Genomic DNA, 10,279 nt, shown 5'->3' on the forward strand with positions numbered 1-10,279 from the left:
CCTATTCGTTTGCACTATTGCTCTTGTGGTTTTAATTTTTATGAGGTTTTTATGCACAGCTCCTCTTCTGTTTACCTTTTTAAATAATTTCGATGGTCGGGGGGCAGACACCGTCACTATAGGATTTTCACTAAGTAACTCCTGAAATGGAGGAGCAGAGAAGTGTGTTAGACTGCGACTCTGCGTAGGGTTTTGGGTGGGTAACTGCTGAAAAAGAAGGGCAGAGAAGTGTGTTAGACTGCGACTCTGCCTCCTGGTCTCAACTCTGGGTTGTCATGGATTTGGTCCACTAATAAACTTGGCCAGATTTCTAGAAATGAGAGCTGCTCCTTCCCAAGTGGGATGGATGCCCTCTCTCTGGATCAGACCAGGTCTTCCCCAGAAAGTCTGCCAATGATCAACAAAGCCCACATCGTTTGCTGGACACCACCTCGACAACCAGCGGCGGAATGACGACATGCGGCTATACAGTTTTTTTTCAGCTTAAGTTACTTTTTTTTGGACAATGCACATTTGTTTCTTCTATGTTTTATTTGCATTGCATGTTTTCTTAACGTGCAAATAAACCTTTTTAAAGGCATTTTCATTTGTTACTAACTGCAAACTATATTTCAGAATGTTTAAGAAATTATGCTTTAAAAAAGTGATGAGTACGAGCGAAAAAGGAGAAAAAACTGCTTAAGGAACAGTTTTGCTATTGTAATAATAGTACAACCTCTTTCTTTAATACTCAGTCACCTGCCTGACATATCCATGACACCTGAGACATAGCAGACTCTCCCCACTCAAACAATGGTGCGCGCACACACACACACACAAATATGAGAGCTCCACATGATGCAACAATCAAATGAAATATTTTAATACTATTTTAAAGGAATGCACTGTACTCATTATCTGAATCACTTAACCAGAGAGACGTGTTTTTTCATGGGAATAATGGCAGTTTCTTGCTTCTGTGTAATAAGGGTGAATGTCCAACACCAACCAGGTGTTTTTAAAAACATTAGATATAGACACCTCTCTCTCATATCCGTGTTACATCTCCAAATCAGCTATTTGACCCCCCCACCTGCTTTAAACAGGCATGGGCACAAATGCTCTTGTCACATTAAGGAAGGACAGGACACTATCCTGCAGATATTAACACTCTATTTCAGACACCCAGACTTGCATGTTATTGCATGTGCATTATTATTATTATATTGCACGTAATTCTGACTTTTTTTTGTGTTTGACAAAAAAATTAATCAGGCATACTGGAAAACATGCTGCAGTCGCTGTTTGAAATGAAAGACTTAAACCACCATCTTTGGAAGTTCATTAAATTAAGCCAAGATCATCTTACAGTTTTAACAAAGGTTTAAGGCGTGGAACAACATTCACACTCCAACATGTATGAAAAGAAGAAACACAAAAGAGCCATACACTCTACATCTACACCATGTTTTTGTCCTGACTACTTTCCAGCTTTAGACCAACTGTATTTCATTGCCGGTAGTAAAATAAGTTCTTTTCAATTTACCCCCCCCCCCCCCCTCCAATACACACACACACACTGACATACACACTCATCAATTGGGCCAAATGGTCACTATGTGCCCAGGATAACCTGACACACACACAAACCTCAATTGCGCACACACACACACACACACACACACACACAATGTGTTAGAGCTTCAAGCGTGTGCATCTACGTGACCCATTTATCTACTGCTGTGGTTCAAATTTCTGAGAAAATAACAATTTGACCTGGTAGATTCAGGACAAGTTAGAACAGAACAATACGATGACTTGAGATAATATTTCAGCTCTGGCAGACACATGTGTAAGTGTGTCTGTCTTTAATCTGCATTCAAATAAGTTATAGTCTGCTCGCACTTTTAGTCATACATTTTGATGTCCTGTTTATGGAGACATTTGAGATATTTATCATTGATGGATGTTTAAAATGTGGTACATGAAACACAGCTAGTATGTATGTCGAGTTCTTCTGGGAAGCTCACCCTGTCTTCGACCCAGCAGTGGGAAGTAACATTATGGCCAAGATTTGGGATTTGTGGCACTCCCTTTTCTTAGAAGAGCAGGTGTAGACTATCGTCAACCTACTGCATGTTATCACCTTTTGAGGTGGCTGTTTAGATGCGGGGGACAAAATATCACGAACCGGAGTAGGGAACTTTAGGTGGGTTTTGCAGCTTTTAAAGGTAAATTTTGGTATGTTTATGTTACTTTTCTCTCTTATGTAGAGTGAATTAAACAGATAAATGGACATGGTATACAGAATACTGAAGTTAAACCAATTACTTTTTATTTTATTTTTTTCTCTTCCTATAAATCACTAAAATGATGAAAGCATGCAATAAAGAAGTATTTCAAATAATTTAAATGAGGTAAAGAAAGAATGATGAAAATGAGATTTCAGACATTAAAGTAATGGAGTCCAGATATGTTGTACTATTGATGACACAACATTAATCCACTGAGAGATTTTTAAGTGTTTTTTTTTCTTCAGAAAATGATAACAGCCAAGACATGCCAAACATTACTTGTTGATCAAATGTGTCTGGAGGACAGAGTTATGTGACCCAAGACAGGTTCCAGTCAGTTAATGATTCAGTTAAATAAGCAGTCAGTTCTAAACATAATAACTTGTATGTAGTTAATTCAGGTTTTGGGGGCCATTTTCGCCTTTATTGCAGGAAACAGTAGAGACAGACAGGACGTGGACAGAGGGAGACAGGGTTGATGCAATAAAATAATGTCAGAATAAACACCAACAAGGAAAAGTGCACGTTCTGTCCCCTTAAGATAAAATCTGCAGATGGTTCATCAGGTAGATTAATCAGTCATGTAAACCTCCTCATGCAAACTCAGAGGGCAGAGGGGCATCGAGTACAGCAGACAGGCAAGATGTCCTAAACCAATGTGCATTAACATTATTCATTAAATTACTGAAACATCTGGACGATGTTCTGTGGCTGCAGTAATGACCTCATGCTGTATCAGCACGTACAGATATTTGTTCACTAGAACTTGTTATTATTTTGTTATTTTTCTTATCCTGCAAAAGTTAAATGTAACAAATGTTGAGGAATGATGATAGAAAGTGAAAGACAGCAGTTTGTGATTTGATGTGATTGTGGGTAAACTATAGGTACACTGTGTTTGTGTGAACTTCACCTCACAGCTTTAGTGATGTCACTGAACAATGTTAGGTAGATTTTAAAAACCTTCTCCCTTTTAATAACTTGAGCTTTCAAACAACAGGTTTCACTCTGAAGAATGGAAGATTACTACATTAAAAGCACAGCACATGACCAAAGCTCTGATTACAGCAACTTCACCTCCAACTACCAGAATTACAGCAACATCACCAACTATGATACAAAGTCTGAAGATGTGGTGATATTCATAATCAGTGCTATCGGCCTTCCTTTGACCCTCGTGGCCATCTATGCCCTTTATTCTATGGTATGTACATTCTGAAAGAGAGTTATTTATTTATTGTCTGTACATGTACTGTCTGGGCTCTAAATGTGTCTGTCCTACAGCCTGTCTGTCTGGAAAGTATCTTGATCTGGTTTGGGGGCTAGGTGTCAGGGGCTGGGACAAAGGCTTGCAATGATCTATAAACTTACAGGAATAATATACTCCATAATTAAAATGTACATGAAGCTGTACATGAACTCAAGACTAACATCAAACAGTCGTCACGTTTGTCAGAGCAGTTTGTACAGCATTATATGGGCCTATTATTTCATTAATTATGAAATTTTGTAGATATTCATTTTGTATTTTGGTTTTTGACAACTATTTGGAATGCCATCAAAAATTGTCAGTGTTGACCAAGTGAGACGCAAATTTTGGACCCATACGCAAGACAAAGAAGTGCAGATTCAGTTTGTGAAGTTTTAATAAACAAAAGCGGGAGTCTTTTACTACATGTAGCAAAGTCCCAAACAAAGGTTTAACTCCACGAATGAAAGGTGAATCAGAAACAGAACAGATTAATTCAGAACACAGACAGAACACTCGACAAACAACTATAACTGGACAAAGACTGAAAAGATCTGACAGTCATTTCTACAAGATCAGACGAGCATCAGACAGCAGGGAGAGCAACCAGGTGCAACACATGACACTCGGGCAGGCAGGGTGATTCACAGGTGACACACATCAGGGGAATCAGGCAGACAGGACACAGAGCTGAAACAAACACCAGAAAAGTTCAAAATCAGATGGAACTGGACAAGTACGCAGAAACAAAACCAGATCCGTTCAGAAACAAAACACTGACACTTGAACCCACAAATCATAACAAAAAACCACAACCACCCTCCTCATCAAGGAACATCTTCTGATGTTCCTAACCATAGCCAAGCCCAAAACACAAAACAAGCAGATCAGAATAGTCCAAAATGAAGAGGTATCTGGAGGAGGGCCAGAGGTCAGGGCAAGTGTTGACAGGTGACAGGACAGGAGGACTGGAGGTCAACAGCAGGGTCTCTGGGCTGCAGGATAGCGTCATCAAGGAACACAATAGGAGAACCGATGGAGCCAAGGAAACATAAGCACTGAAGCAACTCTGCCAGCTGCATCTCTGTAGTGAGGACTTCTGACTGCTGCCCCCTAGGTCAGGGGATGTTTACTGCACAGGAATCATCAGAAGCACAGCAAGAGCATGTAGAATCTGTAAAACAGCAGGGAGAGGTGACAGGAGTCGGACAGGCCGCCAACTGAGCACAGGATCCAGGTGTCGATCTGACCACCGTCAGGAATCCAGGAGTAGGTTTCGGTTGAACTACTGATGGGGAACCAGGAGCAGGTGTAGGTAGGGCCACCAATGGGGAACCAGGAGGAGGTGTTGGTCAGGCCACTGATGGGGGAACCAGGAAGAGGCGTCAGTTGGGCCAGTGATGAGGAACAAGGTGCATGTCGTGCCACTGACAGGGAAAGAGGTGTGGGTCAAATCACTTTTGGGGAATCAGAAGCAGGAGCTGGTCCAACCACTGACTCAGAAGCGCTGGGCAGTGTTGAGGGCAGGAGCTGGGCGGCAAAGACTGGAGCAGGGCATCGGAGAGGCACGGGGGCAGAGGCGGTGTCCACGTCGCCCTCATGCGATCTCTCATTCCATAGCACAGTTAGCATGGTAGGAGAGCAGAGGAGTCATCTCCCAGAGTCTTTAATCTGTGGTAAACTCTCTCCCAGGTGAGGTAGGCAGAGGGGCAGCCAGGCAAGCAGGCAGGAATGGCAGGTGGCCAGCCGCTGGGGCACTAGTTGAACAGGACACAGGCAGGGGGTTGGCTGCTGAGGTGCTTTTTAAAAAAAAAAAAGTTTACCTTTTTTAACCAGGTGAGTCTCACTGAGATTAAAATGTCTTTGCAAGAGAGACCTGGCCAAGACACAGCATAAATATTTCACTAGAGTGAAAGGAAAAATGGTTCTAGGATATGGGGAAGCAAATGGACACAGATTATCAATCTGATGTCTATATCTTTATATCTATATCTTTCACTTCTGGCGGCTCTCGGCCTGTTGCACGTTTGCGTGTTTCTTCATTTTTTCTAGTGTTTTTGTCGCATTTTGTTATATTTTGTGGATTTACCATTTTCTCTTGTTCTCTTCCTGGCACTTGGCACTTTTCTTGTGCCAGGTCACTACGCCAACGGGTTTGGAGGTATTGTTTACCTTTGCGATCAGCTGATCGCGCTCTCCAGGCCCACACTACTGCCTGGAGCGAGAACCCGGATCCGCAACGAACTGAAAAGGAGATGAAGGGGATGCAGGGCCGGCAGCTTGCGGAGAACAAAGAGGAGAAAATACAAACCTTTTCTCCCCTCAGTGGTAATGGGGAATGTGATGTCACTGTGACTGCCGGACAATATACTCAACATCTTCCCCCACCGCAGAAAGCTGGAGAAACTGCGCCAGAACAAAGCTGCAGGTCCGGATGGTCCCCCAGAGTCCTAAAGGCCTGTGCAGACCAGCTATGTGGGATTTTACAACACCTCTTCAACCTCAGCCTGAGCCTGGAGAAGGTCCAATGGCTGTGGAAAACATCGTGCCTTGTTCCAATGCCAAATAAGTCTCCATCTGCCCTCAATGACTATAGACCTGTTGCCTTAACATCTCACATCATGAAGGTTCTGGAGAGACTTGTTCTGGCCCATCTTAGACCTCAGGTGACCAACTTCATTGACCCAATGCAGTTTGCATAGCGCCCTGAGGTTGGTGTGGAGGATTCTATCATCTACCTGCTTCAGCTCACTCACTCACACCTGGATAAAGCTGGAGGCATTGTGAGGATCATGTTCTTTGATTTCTCTAGTGCTTTTAACACGATCCAGCCTTTCCTGCTGCAGGAGAAGCTCCAGAAGATGCAGGAGGACACCTCCACAACTTCATGGACTTCCTTCAGTTTGTGCAACTCAGGGGTGGTGTGTCTGAACAGGTGGTCAGCAGCATAGGAGCACCACAGAGGACTGTACTCTCACCATTTCTCACCAGTATGTTCTTTGTGGTTGTCCTTATTGTGTTTGTTGTGTCCTTAAACAAGGGGAATAGTAACAGGAGAAGGATGAAGAAACACACACGCAGTTTTCGCCTATTGAATTAAACCACATTAAATTGTAGCTATTAGTTCTGCTGTTTTTAATTTATTGTAATAAATATGCTTATTTGTGGTAGTCTTAGTATCTGTCTCTGTATTTGTCATGACCTAAGAGCAGGGTTATGACACTAAATATTGTGCCTAAATCTGTGAGCACATGATTTATTGTGTATAAGGTTACCAATATGCACCAACTGTTATTACAATAAACATCTCTCACACACAAATCTATGTTTTATCTGATTGCCAAGATTTTATTTAGAAGATTAGTACCGGAAGTGGTGGTTTTTATTCCCGCTTTGACACGTTCACATAGACAGGACAGTGGAAAATGGCGCATGTGTGACACATCTAAAGATGGGTCAACGACACGGTGTGGACAGTAGTAATGTCAGGCGTAGGTATTTTGAGGAGGCTTCTAGCTCCAGGTTGCTACTCTGAATCTAGTACTTCCTATTACACTACAACTTCCAGGCGCTCTGAAATAATTTTACAAGCACGCACTCAGAAATCTATGGAAGCCCTAAACGGCCATACATTCAAATATTTTTCTTACTCCGTTTTCCGATGATAATTATCTCAAGATCTCGAGACAACGAATGTTGTTTTCCCGTGATACCGGGATAATTTTCTCTTGATCTCAAGATAACAAAACAGTAGTTTAACACAGGGGTCAGCAGGAGCATTTCTTTCTGATAATTTCAAAGAGTTTCCTGTGTCAGTTGGTACAGGAAACACAATCAGGGTTTGTTTGATCCTCACGTAAGGCCAATTTTTTTTCTTTTTTATTATCCTCTTCAACAAAGTTCTTATAAAATGACTGTTTCACATGCTCACAATAAAGCATGTGTGAATTCCCCTGAATCTCTTCATAACAACTTTGTTAAAAAGAATAATAAAAAACTCCCAAAAGAAGAAAAAAAATGATTGAGAGCAGGACTCAAACACACAATCATTGGATTACATGTCCTGTGCTCTACCAACTAAGCTAACCAGTAACACTGGGAAATTTATCCTAAAGAAACGCACCTGCCACTCCTGTATTCACCTATCAGTATTCAGTTATCTTGAGATCATGAGAAAATTATCCCGTTATCATGGTAAAATGGAATAAAACATATTTTAACAGATGGCCGCATAGAGCTTCCTTAGATAATTTTTTTCAGCTTTTTCCTGATTTTATGAATTGATATTTTTTTTACGCCATCGATTTTCGCTGTTCTAGCTGTTTTCTGTCCAAAAACAGTGTTGCTTTGTGTCAACAAAGACCGTCTGGCGGGCCACCATCTTGTTTAGATCGGCTGCGGTCTGAAGTTTCGTTTGTGTCATTTAAGTGGAGAAGAAGAGTGTGATTTGGCGGAGGCGATCTTTATCGGCCTCTGCTCCCGAGCTACACAGACATGCAGGATAAGACCACTCACAGCCCTGTAGGATGATCTGTTCTCAAGCTGTGGCCTGTAAAGCATGGGAGTGCTTTTGGTCATATATATTGACTGTTTTTATCAATATTTCAATGTTTTGGAAGCTTTATATTATTTGGAACGTGGTTGTGTGGAGAGAAATAATGTTTTGAAGAATAACTACCAATAAAAGTGAACATATAAACAGTAAATATGGCCAAAACATAGACATTCGCCTGGTAAATTTTTGAAAGATTGTGTAATAACTGTTGTATATCATTTTCTCTTCATCAAATTTGGAGTTACAGTTGTATTCTAGGTGTTTTGGAAGATATTCAGGTGCATTATAATCTATCTTATGATGGTTTTGATGGTTTATTGCATAAAAATATCATATTTCGTCTATATTTCCTTTCCATGTAGTCTGTAATGGTAAAATAAATATTAATATTTCAAAGGAGACCAGAATTTTGCATCTAGGCCTAATGGTTGAGGAGATATTACTGATTTATTTTTGGTATGTTATCTTCTGCGTTTTTCCTAGAAATAGGTGCCAGGTACCATGTGGTTAAAACCTCATTATTTCTTGTTGCTTTGGCAACATTGTCTTTGTTCTGCTCATGCAGAGAGAGGGGAGGTTATAATAACTGTTTATAGTTAAATGTTAGCCTATATTTAATGCAGCTTATTCTGTTTCTCTGCAAACTGACAGGTGAAAAATTGTGTAACTCAATACAGTGAAAACATAATGAACTTCTGTTAACATCTCTCCTCTTATTATTTGAGCGATCCTCCCTGAAATACATTTACAATGAGGAGAGATTCTCACCTTTCAAACACAAACAGTGGGTCACATCTGAGATTTCTGTTGGATGAAAAAGTCAGAAATGGCTCTGACTGCAGCTGCTGGGCAGAGCAAGATGACAAATTTGGGAGGAGGTGGACTTCACAACATGTTTCCAACTGCTTGTTGACTTTTACCAATGTTTTCCTGCAGTTGAGAAGTGATCATGTTGCTCCCATCTACGTCATCAACCTTCTCATTTCTGACCTCCTTCAGCTCTGCTGCATGATCGTTGAGGAGGCGCCAACTGTGGATGAGAAGATATCAAACATCTTCTTATACATTTACTACTTTGGTCTGATTGCCAGTGTGAACTTCATGGTCTGCATCGCCCTGGAAAGGTATCTGTCTGTCTATCCAGTATGTGTGGAGCTCCTTCTGTGTCTGAACATTATATTAGTTTATAACTCTGAAGCTCCTCAAAGACTTTGTGTCCATCTTGTATTACAGGTATTTGGTCATCGCCCACCCACTGTGGTACCGCTGCAGACGAACCATCAAGACCTCTGTGGTGGTCTGTGTCCTGGTCTGGGTCCTTTCTCTAGTCTTTGTTGTCCTTTATTATGTCTTTTATGCAGATATGGTCACACACATAATCACACACATAATCTTTGCCGTCCTCCTCCTCCTTCCCTTCCCACTGTTCATATTCTTCCTGGCTGGGACCCTCAAAGCTCTGTCTGCTTCCATCTCGGTCCCCTCTGATGAAAAATACCGTATTGTGGGAATTTTGGTTCTGGTGCTGCTTATTTACACGCTGCTGTTCCTGCTCGACATCATTTTCTACCTGGGACAATACCATGATGTGACCCTCTTTATCCTGTCTCTAACATTTCTTAGATTCAGTCCTCTTGCAGACTCAGTCCTGTATGTCATCATGAGGAAAGGGACCATAGACAAGCTTTTGGCCTCTGTGTGTTGATGCAGAATGGACAGCAATGATATCAGCAGTCCATCAGTATGAATGATGACAACATTTCCACAGTCAGCTTCATGTAGGCAGAGAAAGAGGGAGAGAGAGAAAGGGGAGGAAACAGGAGGAGAAATGGAGGCCAATAGAAAGGATAGAGACGAGACAGATCCTGTCATCTAATGTTTGGAAAAAACCTCTATTGTTTTTTTTTCTCTTTAATTAACATACGTTAAAGTTTTGCTGTTTTAGTGGTAGGCATGCTGCTGTTTAGGATGTGATTCAGAGCAGCTGTTTTGCATCAGCTGTTGTGTTTTTGGCAATCTGGATAAAATCTTAAACCACAGTTTATGTCAGTTTATATGAAATTGTAAATTTTCTGGAAATCCAATAAAAATCAGTTTGTAGACCAAACTGTGAATGTTTGTCTTTGAGCAACTCAGTGAATTAAAAGCTGACAAATGAAGGTTCAACAAAATCTCTGCTGGTTGACAAATCTCTATTGTCTA

General features: G+C 41.2%; 1 pseudogene; it reads left to right on the top strand.

The window, feature by feature from the left end:
* Nucleotides 1–3,288: 3,288 nt before the first annotated feature.
* Nucleotides 3,289–9,927, top strand: LOC123980685 (annotated as a pseudogene).
* The last annotated feature ends 352 nt before the right edge of the window (nucleotides 9,928–10,279 follow it).

The sequence above is a fragment of the Micropterus dolomieu genome, linkage group LG12, assembly GCF_021292245.1.
Source record: "Micropterus dolomieu isolate WLL.071019.BEF.003 ecotype Adirondacks linkage group LG12, ASM2129224v1, whole genome shotgun sequence".
In the NCBI taxonomy this organism is placed as follows: Eukaryota; Metazoa; Chordata; class Actinopteri; order Centrarchiformes; family Centrarchidae; genus Micropterus; species Micropterus dolomieu.